Source organism: Anomalospiza imberbis, chromosome 10, assembly GCF_031753505.1.
Source record: "Anomalospiza imberbis isolate Cuckoo-Finch-1a 21T00152 chromosome 10, ASM3175350v1, whole genome shotgun sequence".
Taxonomy (NCBI): Eukaryota; Metazoa; Chordata; class Aves; order Passeriformes; family Viduidae; genus Anomalospiza; species Anomalospiza imberbis.
Window position 1 is genome coordinate 13,387,789 of NC_089690.1, and position 15,600 is coordinate 13,403,388.

The 15,600-nt window shown below is 39.1% G+C and overlaps 1 long non-coding RNA gene across 1 annotated transcript; it reads left to right on the forward strand.

Annotated features, from left to right (window-relative positions):
• Positions 1 to 1,177: 1,177 nt before the first annotated feature.
• LOC137479986 (uncharacterized) lies at positions 1,178 to 9,324 on the forward strand. Its single transcript, XR_011002628.1, has 3 exons — positions 1,178 to 1,784; positions 2,760 to 4,047; positions 6,281 to 9,324. It is a non-coding gene; the product is annotated as an uncharacterized lncRNA (long non-coding RNA).
• Positions 9,325 to 15,600: the final 6,276 nt, after the last annotated feature.

Consider the following 15,600-nt stretch of genomic DNA (forward strand, 5'->3'; position numbering starts at 1 on the left):
GAAAATATTCTAGCTCTCCAGAAAGAATCAATGAAAGACTTTTTCCTGTTTTCCTGTCTTTTGTCTTTCCCTCCTGTTTTGACCCACCCTGCCAGAATGACCTCATTTGCCTTTTTGGTCAGAGGCGCTGCCACACCTTATCTCAAGTTCTGTCATATTTTCAGAATGATGTACATTTTTCCCAAAACTTATCTGATAGTAAGTGGTATATTATTGGTTATACCTTGTCAGTTTGAGATGTGCTAGTGTGTGAAAAGGGGGCTCTATGAATTCACCAAAAATGAGAGCAAAACTATCTACAATAGAAGCTCCATGAATGGAAATAAATACATTGTTTTACCATAACTGTCCTTTAAGCCTGCTTCCATCTATTATTTTAATTTCACTTGAGTTCTTCAGTATATCTTGCATTCCTACACATCTCTCACGTGGTCAAGAAAGCCTTCTTTGCAAAGGGAAGTACATGCCTGATATGTTCTTTCACCCACTGGGGATCCAACAAACATGAATTACCTTAAATGAAAAGGAAGCACTCAATAGTAGTGCATACAGGGATGTGTCTGCAGCAATCCAAAGTGGCAGATGGACTTGATCCCTGAGATGCAATTTCTCTATACATGCAAGATGGGCCAGGGGAGCACCCAGGCTGCTGAAAACGTGAGGCACTTGTGTCTGTAGGAGCCACTGGCATGGAGGGGTGCACGTTGCTGGAACCAGGATTCACCAGCTGCCTCCTTTGCCTCCCATTGCAGAGGCCAAGACAATGCAGGAAGGGAGAAAAGAGACAAAAGATATCCAAACAATCTGAAATGAGAGGAATTAATAAATTCCTGTCTACTAGTTATAGTGTGTGATTTACTGAAATCAACATTTCTTGTTTTCCTGAAAAACTCAGAGCCCGATGAATGTGAAATATCAGTAAAATAAAAGCTTCTAGGAGCTTGAAAGGGTGACAATGGAGACCCCTGATAGGAGCATGGTAGGCATGATAGGGTCAAAGGTAAAGTGAATATTAACAAAAAATGTATTTTATTTGCAGCAGTTTGTATTTTCAGAACTCATTTCTCCTCTTGGAGTGTTCTGGTCGAGATGGGCTCTGCATGAGCCGTGCAGCGAGGGTGGGAGCACCTGCCTGCACAGGAGGGCCTGCGCCATTGCAGCAGACATCCAGAGGGAAAACAGATCTCCCTGCTCCCAGCCCAATTGCCCTACGGTCTGTGGCATTAATAGCATAAACAAATGTCTAAATGGCCCTCACCCTTCTGCTCTGAAAGAAATAAGAAAAGACCTTTCTGAAGCTTCTAGGGAGAGAGACAAGGAGGGCAGAGCAGCTTCCCTCTCACTCCTCTGACTGATGTCACCATTCCTGTGGCCAAAACATGTTTGTTGCTAAGCAACTATGTATATATTACACTCTTCTGCTTCCATTTGGGATTTAACATATGCATTTTCACTTTCATCTCTGATGCATACTTACATTTGTTTGCAGTGGGTGCCACAGTGAATGGAAGCTGTCCAGTATGGGATATGCATAAGAACTGAAAGGCACACACAGTGATTTACCAATGTGCATCATTGTTTCGCAGCATAGTTCAATGGGAAACCCACTGAGTGCCATTCACCAGCAGTTGGGACAATTTTTTCATTCAGGATTGATGCTGGTTGCTGTATAGCAGCTATTGGTTCAAGAAGTGCAGCAGTTCTCAGATATCACAAGGAAACACTGTGGGGATAGTCTGACTGTTAATTATTGAAGATGGATTCTTTCTACGATGATAAAAGTGGTCCATTCTTTCACCTGAAGTTTTCTGGTTTATGCATAAATCCACTTATTTCTATACCTCTCCCAATTGCTTGATAGGCAATTAAAAAAAAAAAAATCACCTTTTTCTTTTGAATTGCGTGCAGATGACCTAAATCAGTAGCACCCATCACTTGCATTTTTCTGTGAATCAAATCTAAATAGAAATTAAAAGAGGGTAAAGAGAAAAAGAAGATGGGATGTGAGAGTTCATTAATATTACAAACATTCTGTAACAGAAGAAAAAAAATCAGTTTTTAAAAACCACATCTATTACTCCATAATGAAATTGTAAGAGAATGCTATTAGTCATGTCTGTACATTTATCCACATTGTGAGTTCAATAATTAAATTAGAAGATATAACATGGAGTTTGCTAAACAAAAATCCATGCTATAACAAAAAGGGTTTGGTATTGTCTCTATTAATAAGCATTAAAGAACAAAACACTGGAGGAATTCTTGCAGTCTAGATCATTTGGGTATTGTTATGCTTTTCAGTTTAGTTTAATTTCCCACTGGAAGTTTCTCTCTAAGTACAGTCCTAGGATTATCATCACATAAGAAAAAAAAATACAAAACTCATTTTGCTACTGATTTTTTCTTACTTTCTCCTCCCTGGAAGCCAGGACAGGAGAGTGAACACAGAAAGAATTGAGGCAACCTTTACACCAGCCATAACTGTTACAACATCTTCTCTGAGGGAAAACTGAAGGTGTTTTTCTTGCCCCTGAAGCTCATGAAAAATGAAATTATAAAAAGGAATATTATATGAAAGCAACTTGCTTTCCTGCTCGTATGTGTTGATTCAGGGCTGTGTCAGTTGGAAGAAAAACTTTGCTCTGGGTGTGCACCGGCACAAGGTCTCCCATGACCTGCTCTTCCACAGAAGGGGGGTAATAACTCAGTGTTATTCTATGTGCTGGCCCCTTGTGCTCTGTGAATTTTCTGCACCCCAGGTCTGTGCAGAGCCTTCAGCTGGAGCACCAATGCTAAATCCATGTCATGGAAAAGTGGTTTTTACACTGCTGGGTTGGACAAAACAGGTTGAACTGCAAGCAAGAATCAGGCTCAGCAGTTAAAAAACAAATTATATTTTAATAAAAGAGACAATTTAAAAACAGCCAACTGTGCTACACCCTTAAACTGTCTCGAGTTCAGAATCAGCTGCTGTTTGAAAGTTGCCTTCATGCAGGACAGTCTGCATTTAGCACTTCCCCACTGGCCTCGGGGCCACACAGCAGCTCTGCAGGTAACAGAACTGGTGACACACACAGATCACCCTAAGCTGATGCTTGCATGAGTTAAACTGCTCTTGAGAGCCACAGAAATATCCCTGCTTGCCCTGCCACTGTGTACATACACTCTCCAAAATCTGAGATTCACAGCACAGCAGAAGGACTTGGCAGAAGCTTCTACATTTGACTTTTGATCTTTGGGCATTTTGCTATTCTTTAGAAAAGAACTACTTTCCTAATTCACATTCCTGGTGCATTTGAGTCTTCCCAATATTAAAAGAGAGTGTAGCTTAGAGGATGGTTTATAATACTATGTACATCTATATTTCTGCCACAGTATCCACGAGGATGACCAAGACTCCTTTTATATTCTTACATTTACTTTAAAATTTAAAAAACAAGAAGTAGCTATAGTCCATGTTCTTTTTTAGCCAACTGAGAAGCATCCTAGCAATTTAAGTTAGTATCCACGGTGACATGACCAGGTCAAAGGAGCAGCATCTTTGGTCACAGCTGAAGCTGGGGTTATTCCAGATGCACATCCAAAAGCACCCTCCATGCATAGTGAACATATCGCTTTCTTCTCCAAATTAGCACATCGCCTACCAATAAAATAACAGCAATATTTAGAGCACCAGTAAAACTATTGTTTCTTCCATTTCAGAAGTCATCCTGAAATGTTCAGCTGCAGAGGTGATTTTTCATTGTTTTCCCCTCAGAGTCTGCATTTGGGGAACATTATGAAAAGCTGAAGCTAGCACAGATGCACACATTCCAGGGATTCATATGAAGTCCTGCCACTGCAAGTCCAACTGAGGCAATGAACCTTTGTGGACCTTCCAGGAAGCTTGTAAATTTTGTTGCCAAGTTCAAACAGCTCTAAAATACATAAGGAAATGAGATCCCATGGTATTTATACAAATTCCCATGTCAGACATAAACGGCTACCTTTGTCTACTGTTCAACAAAAAAACAAACTTGCACGAATCTTTCACAGAATTCACAGAATGTCTGGGTTGAAAGAGACCTTCAAGATCATCGAGTCCAACCCATGCCCTAGCACCTCAACTAGATCATGGCATCAAGTGCCATATCCAGTCTTTTTTTAAACACATCCAGGGACGGTGATTCCACCACCTCCCCAGGAAGTCCATTCCAGTACTTTATCACCTTTTCTGTAAAAAAATTTTTCCTAATATCCAACCTATATTTCCTTTGACGCAGCTTGACTGTGTCCTCTTGTTCTGTCAGTTGCTGCCTGGTGGAAGAGGTCAACCCCCACCTGACTACAACTACCCTTCAGGAAGGGGTAGAGAGTGATAAGATCACATCTGAGTCTCCTGTTCTCCAAGCTAAACAATCCCAGCTCCCTCAGTTGTTCCTCATATGGCTTGTGTTCCAAGCCCCTCACCAGCCTCGTTGCCCTCCTCTGAACCCGCTCAAGCACCTCAACGTCCATCTTAAACTGAGGGGCCCAGAAATGGACACAGTACTCAAGGTGTGGCCTCACCAGCGCAGAGTACAGCGGAAGAATGACCTCCCTGCTCCTGCTGACCACACTATTCTTGATACAGGCCAGGATGCCGTTGGCCTTCTTGGCCACCAGGGCACACTGCTGGCTCATATTCAGCCGACTGTCAACCAGCACCCCCAGGTCCCTTTCCACCTGAACACTGTCCAGCCACACCGTCCCCAGCCTATAACATTGCAGGGGGTTATTGTGGCCAAAATGCAGTACCCAGCACTTGGACTTAGTAAATTTCATCCCATTGGACTCTGCCCATCCATCCAACCAATCCAGGTCTCTCTGCAGAGCCCTTCTTCCTTCCGGTAAATCAACACAAGCTCCCAGCTTAGTGTCATCTGCAAATTTACTAATGAAAGACTCAATTCCCTCATCCATGTCATCAATAAAAATATTGAACAGAATTGGTCCCAGCACAGACCCCTGAGGGACACCACTTGTGCCTGGCCGCCAGCTGGATGCAGCACCGTTCACCACCACTCTCTGGGCCCAGCCATCCAGCCAGTTCCTAACCCAGCACAGAGTGCTCCTATCCAAGCCACGTGCTGCCAGCTTTTCCAGGAGTATGCTGTGGGAGACAGTGTCAAAGGCCTTGCTGAAGTCCAAACAGACAACATCCATAGCCCTTCCTGCATCTGCCAGGCAGGTGACCTGGTCATAAAAGGAGATCAGGTTGGTCAAACACGACCTACCCCTCCTAAACCCGTGCTGGCTGGGTCTGATACCCTGGCCATCCTGTAAATTCTGTGTGATGACACTCAGTACAAGCTGTTCCATTACCTTACCAGGTACTGAGGTCAGTAACTGGCCTATAGTTACCAGGGTCCTCCTTCCTACCCTTTTTGTAAATGGGCGTCACATTGGCTGGCTTCCAGTCATCTGGAACCTCACCAGTGAGCCAGGACTGTTGGTAAATGATGGAGAGTGGCTTCACAAGCTCATCTGCCAGCTCCCTCATCACCCTGGGATGGATCCCATCTGGTCCCATAGATTTATGAATATCTAAGCATCCCAGCAGATCTCTGACTGCCTGCTCCTGGATAACAGGGGGACCATTCTGTTCGCTGACGCTATTAACCAACCCAAGAGGACAGCTGTCCTGAGGACAAGCCATCTTTCCGCTAAAGACTGAGGCAAAGAAAGCATTAAGTACTTCTGCCTTCTCCTTATCTGCAGATACTAAGTTCCCTCCCTCATCCAATAAAGAACAAAGGTTGTTCTTACCCTTCCTTTTACCATTTACATATTTGTAAAAACATTTTTTATTATCCTTTATAGAAACCGCCATCTTAAATTCAAGCTGAGCTTTAGCCTCCCTAATTATTTTCCTACATGCTCTAGCAGCCCTCTTAAATGCTTCCTGAGAAACCTGACCGTCCTTCCAGAGATGATACATCCTTTTTTTATTCCTAAGTTCCTCCAATACCTCCTTGCCCATCCAGGCTGGACGTTTACCTCGTCGACTCATCTTTCGGCACACAGGAATAGTCTGTTCCTGTGCCCTCAAGATCTCTGTTTTGAAGTATGCCCACCCTTCCTGATCTCCCTTGTTTTTAAGGGCTGCTTCCCATGGGACTCTCTGAATAAGTCTCCTAAACAGGCCAAAGTCTGCCCTCCGGAAGTCCAATGCAAGAGTCTAATTAATGCTCCTGCTGATATCACCAATTATTGAGAACTCTATTATTTCGCGATCACTCTGCCCCAAGCGTAGAAGCAGTTATAACAATATAGTGCTAAACCTGGCAAAAAGTACATGAAGTGTGTGTGCAGAGACTGCTTTGGAGGTGTTGGAAGGGTAAAGGTGGTGTTGTGATACTGCATTTTTAAATGCATTTTATCTGCTGTTCCCTTCCTTTTAATGTATATTTATATATTATTTATAAATATTTATCTAAGAGACAGTCGCACAAAATCAATAATCACATAGCACTCTAATACTTGTAACTCAGCAGATACACAGAATAGAATGTTTTGGGTTTTTTTGTTTCTTGCATTTAACTTTTTTTTAAAAAAATATCTCACAATTCACCCTGCCTTTAGGAAAATACTCATGAAGCAAAACTGGCAATAGAAAAATAATTATTTGAAAAACATTATATGAGGTGAGTTGTTGCTTCCCTACTGGATGCCACTTTAAATTGAGCTAATTTGTTTTACCAGTAGCTTAAGAAAACCCCAGCACAGCAGCATGACAATTATATCCAGGTGCAAGGACTTAATTCAACAAATTCTAGGTGGATCCTTCCAGTCAGCTCAGTGGGCCCCATCCTCAGCTGTGGCTAAGAACAGATGCCCTTGGAAAAAAAGAAAAAAAACCACCTCTGTAATCACGATCCATTGAATCTTTGAACATTGAAACTGAAATGTGTCCAAAAAAAAAAAAAAAATACAAATTATATTTCTATGTCCAGAATATCAATTGAAGCATGATTGAGAAACAAGAGCATCTGAAAACATAAATCTGAGAAAACAGATGCTTTTTGCACTATTGTTACATTACAAATGTAAAAACAATAGCTCATCTACAAAATATAAGAGTGTGGTTCACCAGTTCTTTAGGATTTAGAAGAGACACCTGAAAAATCAAAGTTAAATCTGGCATTACTGATTTGGGGAACACTTTAATAAACCAATCAAACTGCAGGACTTGCTGTTTTAATTTAAATTTTATGATGTCTTCACATAATAAAAGTTAAAACATCTTCAAAGGCAAGAATTCAGGGAAGAATTCCACATAAACAAGACCCGCATAGGTATAGATCATAATACAAAAAATTGCAGGGGGTCTTGATTATTTAGGAGCCAATAACTGCACAAATATAATAATTTTCAAGCTTCATTTTTGACAACCTACAGTAGCACAGTAATGGTCTGTTCCTGTCTCAGGCAAAACATAGATTGAATTCAAACGGAAAGATACTTTTATAACATTTTGTTTACATATCATTTATTGCAATGGGTTAAGACCAGGAAACAATTTACATCTAAACCCACAGTGTCACATGCTTATTTAATAGCTGAAATACTCCCAGATGTGTACACATTTTACTGATTTGTGCACAATATACAGTTACAGTCAATTATTGTATTAGCAGGGACAACAACAAAAGTTCATAAATGCATTTGTGTTAAAAAATACTGTATGTGTATATGCATGCCTAAATGGATAAAGATGGTCTTTTTTGGGAACTTACCCTTATTTTGTTACCATTTTTATTGTCATCATTATTCATGTATTCCAATTTTTGAATAATACTGCAAAAGATATTTTTTCTCCTAGTTTTTACACTTAGTTTACAAAATACATCCCAAGAATGCTGCATTTTGCGTTTGTAAGAATTTCAACTTTAACTAACGCTAATTAGAGGTATACCAGATGACTCTGATTAAACTAGTGGGTAGTGCTTATTCAGATTTAATGTGAGCAATCTGGACATCTTGAAAAACAGCCAAGCTGGGCTCAAATAAAAACCTGCCAAAAATCCAAACTCTGAATTCAGTCAGGCATGTAAGACTGGTTCCCATGAACATTAAAAATAAAATTAAAATCAGTTGGAAGTCTCGGTTTCCTTCAAACGAGAGAACAACCTCCCATACCCTCAAGAAATATTTCTGCCCTGTACATGCTGCCCTTTCAAAGCCACCTCTCAGCACCCAGAACAAACCAGGGAAGAAGCAGCAAAGAGAGGTTACTGGTTTTGTGGAGTGTATCAGCTCTGACATGGCTGGATGCTGGTTTCTAGGTGAGGGTGGAGGCAAATAGGAAGAGGGCAACTGCCAGTTGAAACACATTTTCCAAGACTGTCATCCAGAAATCAAGAGAGATGCTTTTCACTTGCTTTTAATTTAAAACACACTGTACAGAGACATATCTTATTCATCTGAACCTTTGAACATCTGATGTAAGGTGAGATTTAGGAATCAAACGTGGAAGGGCTGAGTTTTCTGCTGGTGTAAGATGACATAACCACTTCAGATAATGGACTTGTGGCCGCTCATATGCACATTTGGATTTTATAGAGTCCCCCTCTCCCATATTGTTCATTTGCAGTGCATGTTTTCTATTTATGCTGGCATTAACTTAGAAAGAAAAAACAGAATCTAACTCACTGTAAGATAATGTATCTTAACTAGTGCTCAAATGCAGCTAAGTCCATTGATTTGGGTAAATTTAAGAACATAAAGGTCTCGGGTCAAAATTCAATGGGTATTCATCTCTTCCTTCACACACACCTCCAAAATTCATGGTTTCAAAGATAAGAACACTGAAGATTTAAGAAAAGGGCCACTTTTACACTGCCTATTGCTGTATGTTGCAAAGTACAGAACTCCTCCAAGTCAGCTTATTTTCTAAAGCTGTATTTCTTTAACTCAAGATGCCTAAAGAGAGGTAAGGACACTACAGATGTTAATCCAAACCACCCTGGGCATATTAAAGTTTGCTAAAGTGAAAATGTGCTTTGCAAGGCCAAAGGGTCAAATATTTAAGATGTTTAAGATGTGTATTTCCTACTGGTGAACAACCAAATTATTGGATTTCAACAAGGCTTCTAAACTACGCTATTTGAGAAAGAATCATGCTCTCAATCAGTGAAGTTTTAAAAGAATTGCTACTGGGTTTTTTTTTAACTCTATTTTAAAAATAAATTGCTGCCTTAAACAAAAGGCAAGACCTTGCTGTATTACATTTTAATTTTTAAGAAACTTTGGGTGTATGTTTTATGCTTTCTTTGAATGGCAAGAACATATTAGTCTATTGGAGACTCTCCATCTTTAAACCTTTCAATTCTGTATGCAAATATCAGTTCAAAATTGAATAGGCACAGGCAGGAGATTTTTTTCATCTGCAGTATTTTTTAACTAGTGAAATTGCCAAAAAAGAAGTTAAGGGTTGAGATTTTCGAACTCATGCTTCTATGAAATTAAATTTAAGTTCTAATCTGGTTTGAAAATTCATCTATCAAATAAGAACATTTAACAATAAACTCATATCTCTAAAATGGGTTTCACCAAAAAAACATAGCTGGTGTAAGATTAGCTTTTTACTTACTACTGTATCAGTCTATTGAAGAAACTGAAAAAATAGTAAAATTACCATATGATTAGAAAATAAGTTACTCTAAATTTTCTGATCAATTTCTAAAATAATTTTAGCAGTGCTTAACAGGGCAGTTTACTTTTGCTTCCAAAACTGTTCCTAGTATCTATTTTAACCTATATTCCCCAATGGATTATTACATCTATAATCATTATTGGTCATTGGTCATTAATTTATTTAATTTATTTCAGAGTACACACCTCTGTGGACAGTAATTACTGCACAGCCTTCAAAGAGATATCATTAACAAAATGAGAAGACAGAAGTATCTTAATTGCTGTAAATGTTCTACTGGTTTCTCCCTGGAAAAAACATGCCTGGAGATTAAGATCGTGTGTAATTTTTTCCTAGACAGTATCATTTAACTTAAAGAATGAAAAATAAAGACTGTTACAGGGCCAGGAAAGAGGACAATTTCCAGCAAATTCAAGTGTAATTTTAAAATCTTGCAAGTACTTTTATGAATCAAAATTAAAACAAATATTTTGTTTACTTTCAGGTAAAAACTCTTCTATGTCAAGGTGTGGTAGGAGCAAGAATTTTTCAGACACTGTATTTATGCACTGTGCACCACCATTGAATTCCCCCATGTGTAACGTTACCTCTAACTAGTGATAGTGGCTTGGATGGTTAGTAAACCTTGTATGCCTTTGCAAAAGGTTTGCTCTAGGTGGAGGTCCTTTTAGGCTCCATAAACCAATGGCTTTCACTGGTGAAAATACTGCTTGCCCAAACTCAGAAAAAATATTTTCCAGACCAAACTTTCAACAAGCACTAAGATTTGATGAAAACACCATTTGAATCTGCTATGTGGGGTTTTGCTGTCCCATAGCTTGGAGTTCAGAGCTGGCAGTTTTCAAAAGGCTCAGAGCAGGTTGGGTGAAGGAAGCAAACCAACCAATCAAGCAAAAAAACCCAAATCTAGACTCATTACATTTCTTGACTCATTTATTCTTAAAGCAAGACCTTTTAAACAATTTTTACAAAAAGATAGGGAACATATTTTTTCTTGTTTCTCTTGAAGATACCATGATGATTTTGCTTCAGTTTCTCCTGGAACATTGTATGAATAGTTTGTCAGGAAAACTGATTTGAATCTGAACCTCTCCCACATAAAACACATTCCCAAACAATCATCTAAACAGCTTTTCCTGCTCAAGCAATGCCACCAATGTCCTACACATGATCTTATTTCCTAGCCTCTTGCACAGACTTGCATATTCATGATCTATGAGGGGGAAAAAAAAAATCTTCCTGTTGAAAGTATGTGATTTGCATGGTGAGAAAGTCCTGAGAGTAAACAACATTACCAGAGGTTCACTTCAGTCTGGTCATCACCTTGACCATAAACTCTTCAGGATTTCCCAGGAAGATTTTTATTTTTAATTTGTGTGGAGAATCGGGCAGGGTGGTGATCAAGAGCACATCAGCAGAGACATGAAGGCAGAGGGTGACTTTGCATCGACAAGAATGCTCCAGTAAAAACTACAGAGTCATTCTAAATTTATATTTCTTGGACTACACAGAAACTGAATGTGTGAATGCCTGTGGAAAAGAAAGCAAACAGAAAGCCTCATGATAGCTTACATGGGTGTGCAGGATTCATCTGAACCAACATTTGCCAGTGTGGTTTTTGAAGTATTTACCCAGCACTGTATGAGACTCCAGAGTGAATAAACTAAACTGAAACAATCATTTCCCATAGAGCAAAAGTAAACACTCCATGGATATCTGACTAGAAAATGCACTATGGCATGGCAGTGTTTTGTAGCCCATTGTGACTCCCTTAATGCCCTTAACAAATCAATAAATTGTCTATTTAACAGTAACCAGATCAAAAACTTAACTTCATACTCAGAGTCCGACTTCCCTTCCAAACTGAGCAGATTAAGCACCATCCTCTGGTGTCCTCTCTGACAGCTCCACACTTGAGTGGATCACATTGACTAAACATCACAGGCTAGACAAATTCAGAGCTTTTGAAATAACTTGAGCTCAGTTTTTAAGCTCTCTGACATAGCAGTCAAAACTCCACTAACATGATTTACAGTTAAATTAAACATAAAAACATCATCATTAAAATAACTGTGATAAGGTTAAGACCTAATGCCTCATATGCTTTCCAAAGGCAGCCAGATATATAAACACTTTGGTCTGAGGTGCCAGTCAGTACAGAAAGTTAACTACATACACTGTTATGCAGCATGCATGAATTACAGGCTTTCAATATTTTATGAAATATTCTCAACCCTCAGCTTGATTCACTTTTTGCCACACTCACAATTATTCATGCACTTTATCTGTTGATGTTTTATGTTAAATGTAAAGCTCTAGTAATTTCTCTGTTCCATTTCTAGAAGTAAGATTACAGAAGATCAAAATAAAGGGTTTTGATTTTTAGAGTAGTGAATAGCTAATAAAATCAAGCTATTTCAGATACGAGAGCTCTAACACAATACTGTCTGTAAAAAAACTTTTATATTTTAAAAAAAATTGAAGTAATTCTCTAACAAAAATGTTTTCTTCCAAAATTTAATCAAAATGTGAATAGAAAACATTATATTCCTATAGATTCCTGCCTCACCACCTGGTATAACATTTAGGCCTGGGGCAGTATGAACTTGATAATTCAAATACAGTCTTAATAGTCTGAAATCCTTTTAAAAATAGTTAGGTGTCCCTAAAGATATTTTATTCTCCTCTCAGGGCGAAAAAAAAATCTTCAAACAAAAAGCAAGCACCTTAAATGCACACTTAGTATCCCAAATTATCTCTTGACAAATACCTCAACAATACCTTGGTTTATGTTCTATGCATCTGGTGAAAACATGTCTTTTCTCCAGTTATACTTTGTCAAAAGTCCAGTCCTTTATATATCATTATTAAGTAGGAATGACCAGATTTAGTAATAAATTGCTTCTTCCTTCCTTATACCCCAGATCTCTCTCCATTTTGAATAGGTGAAGTGAAACATACTGAAATGCTCATGGATATTATCAGCTGGAAAAAGTTGTCAAAATAATAAAATACTCACTTCTTGCAAGCATTTTTCATCAAAGCATTTTACAGGTGGTTTCATCATTCCCACTTCCTCTAATAGAGGAACCAAGGAGCGGATATGATAAAGATGACAAGCTTACAGGTCTACGTCAATGTACACTAGCTGAGAATCTCAAATACTCTTTAAATTTCCTAACTGAAAGCATAAGTAGGAATCATCAAATGAGGATGAGTGCTAAGACAATGTCCACGTATACAGGATTTGAGCCAAGTATCACAAAGAAGATGATTGAAGTCAGGGAAGCCTGTCCCGGGGAATGCAAAGACAGGAAGAGAGAGCATCTTCCATGGGGCTCTCTTTGTGAGTGATGAGGATGAGTCCTGGTTCTGATCTACCCTCAGCATGAGGAGTACAGATGACAGCTAGCTACTACTCAAAAACAGTCAGATGTTTTCTGCCCTCTCCAATCGTGGCCAGCTTATTGGAAGGACATTCTAAAATCTCTGTGTTTTCTAGCAGATGACATTTTGCAGGTCTCATCAGTTTTCCACAGCCAAGCATCAAACCTTTCAGCAGCAGTTATTGTCACAGTAGCTCTTAAGGGCCCCACACAATGAGGCACTACTTTAGTGTGCTGCACTTTTATGCTCTTGTCCGTGCTTTGGAACACTGGGAAAATACCGTAAAAATTATCCAGACTCTGTTTCCTTCCTGGTGAAATCAAGAGGTATTACATCATCTTTCCCCATTTCTTAGCATACAAATTCCCTTTCAAGTTCCTTCAATGGCTTCCCCTTCACCTTTTGTATCGTATTCTAGTATTTCATCTTTACTTCAAGGCACCACACTCTACCAGTCCTTCCTGTGTGTCAGCTCTCCTTTCCTATAGTAAACCTCCTGCTGGCTGTGCTCTTCTCACACCTCTCTTCCTAATGCTTCTTCATAACCTTCTCTCATGATTCTTCTTAAATGCTGCCACTTTTACACAGAAAATCCTTCCAGCTCCTGAGCACCAACTAGTCTTTTCCACTGAATTATTTCTATACAATACTTCTTTTCAAAACTTATAAAAGAGGTTTAAATGTATACTGCAGAAAGATATTTGGGGGTTTTGTCTGTTTGTGAAAATTGGGTTTGATATATAGTTTAAGACAATCATGGAAACTACAGAACTCACAAAATATGCTGAAATGAAAGTCAGAGAATGAATATCAAGATAATACTTCAGGACAAAGAAACCAATAATTGAGGGTGCTGCATTACTAATATGCAGATTAAGGTAAAATAATATTTGTTGGGGAAAAGAGTGCTTGTTCTATGTCTAAAAAAACATTGGTTTTGAGGTAGTCAACATCACTCGGAGAGGAAGTCTTGAGGTTATGATAGTACCATGAAAATATCGCTCAGGTACTTGGTAACACCAAGGTAAATCACACATAAGGAACAGAAAACAAAAAAAAAATCTATTCTTTCATTGTAATGTATTTTTTCACTGTACAAATCCATGCTTCTCCTACATTTTGTAAACTGGTGTTAATTATAAGACCTCCACTTGAAATAATGTCTTAGATGTGGAAAATATGCAGAGAAGAGAGAAGAGCAATAAAGGTGAATGGGTTCTATACAAGGGATGACTCAGTCAGTTAAGACTTTTCATCCTAGAAAAGAGATAGTTTAGGGGAAAAATTATGAAGATCCACAAAAACCATGAGATAGGCATGAATTGCTCTTTCCTTTTTTCAGTACAGGACATGGTGGCCAAAGGAAGCCGGTTGATCCCAATTCAAAACAAACAAGCAGTTCTTCATTCATATGTAGCAAAATTATGTAAATCCTTGCCAAATGATGTGGCAGAAACAAAACTTTCCTGGGTTCAAGGGCAGGCTTAATAAGTACTTGAAAAGAGAGCTGGTGAGGGTTAGTAAACAGACAAGCCACAGTGGTCTTAAAGTCCCTGAGCCAGAATAGTTAGAAGCCAGAAAAATCCTCAGTGGACAGATTTTACACATTTGCCTTGAGCATGCTGTATAATCTTCCCTTGACAACCAGTTTTGGCCACTGTTACAAAAACAGTAATATTAGACAAGCCCTCGTCTGAACTACTGCAGTTGCTCTTATGAAATTGTTTCTGAACATTATGAAAAAAATACTCAGGACACACTTCATGTTTCTAAGCAATGCTATGTCTTGAAAAGGCATTAGCACAAAGGGAGAGAGGAAAGAGGGTGATGTTTCATTGGGCTCTGCTATGATCCAAGGGTGATTGAGATTTTAATAGCAAGAGGCAAACAATATAAGTCATTTTAGAGATAATCTGATATGTACAAGACTGCTTATCTAAACCATTCCTGTATGTTAGATCCAATTTGGGTTTTACACAGTTTAAGGCTGACTGGCACGCTCTCAATTTTGTGACAAGTTATTCCTGGGATCGTTGAGAAACACACTGAATGTAGGTGAACAATCCCTTGGCTTTGAGGGAAAGCTGAAGAGCTGTGAGGGAGGTTCTGAGTCTCTGCTTACCCTGTGTCCTCAAACATTCCTGGGAGGCTGTAGTGCTGTCAGTGACCTTTTAAAAATCTTGCCCAATGAAAAAAAAACATAGGCTGCCATCAACAGCCACATCACTTCTGAGTGCTCTGTTTGCAGCTTAAGTGGACAAGTACCATCTCCTTTCTTGTTGCATACAACAGCAGAGCACCCGATCAGGGATTAATAAAGAATAATCCAGCAATAAATTATAGCCAGAGGATCTGGAGCAGATTTCATGGGCTGATGAGGCTTTGGCTAACATACAGCACTCACAACACTTGGAACATCTCCTGTGTCAATGATTAACACTTCACTGAGCATTCTGAATACATAAGGTATTTCATAGGCAGTAGCTGACCTTAATGAGGGCAAAAGATAAGTGAGCTTTTCAAATCTTAGGGGGAAA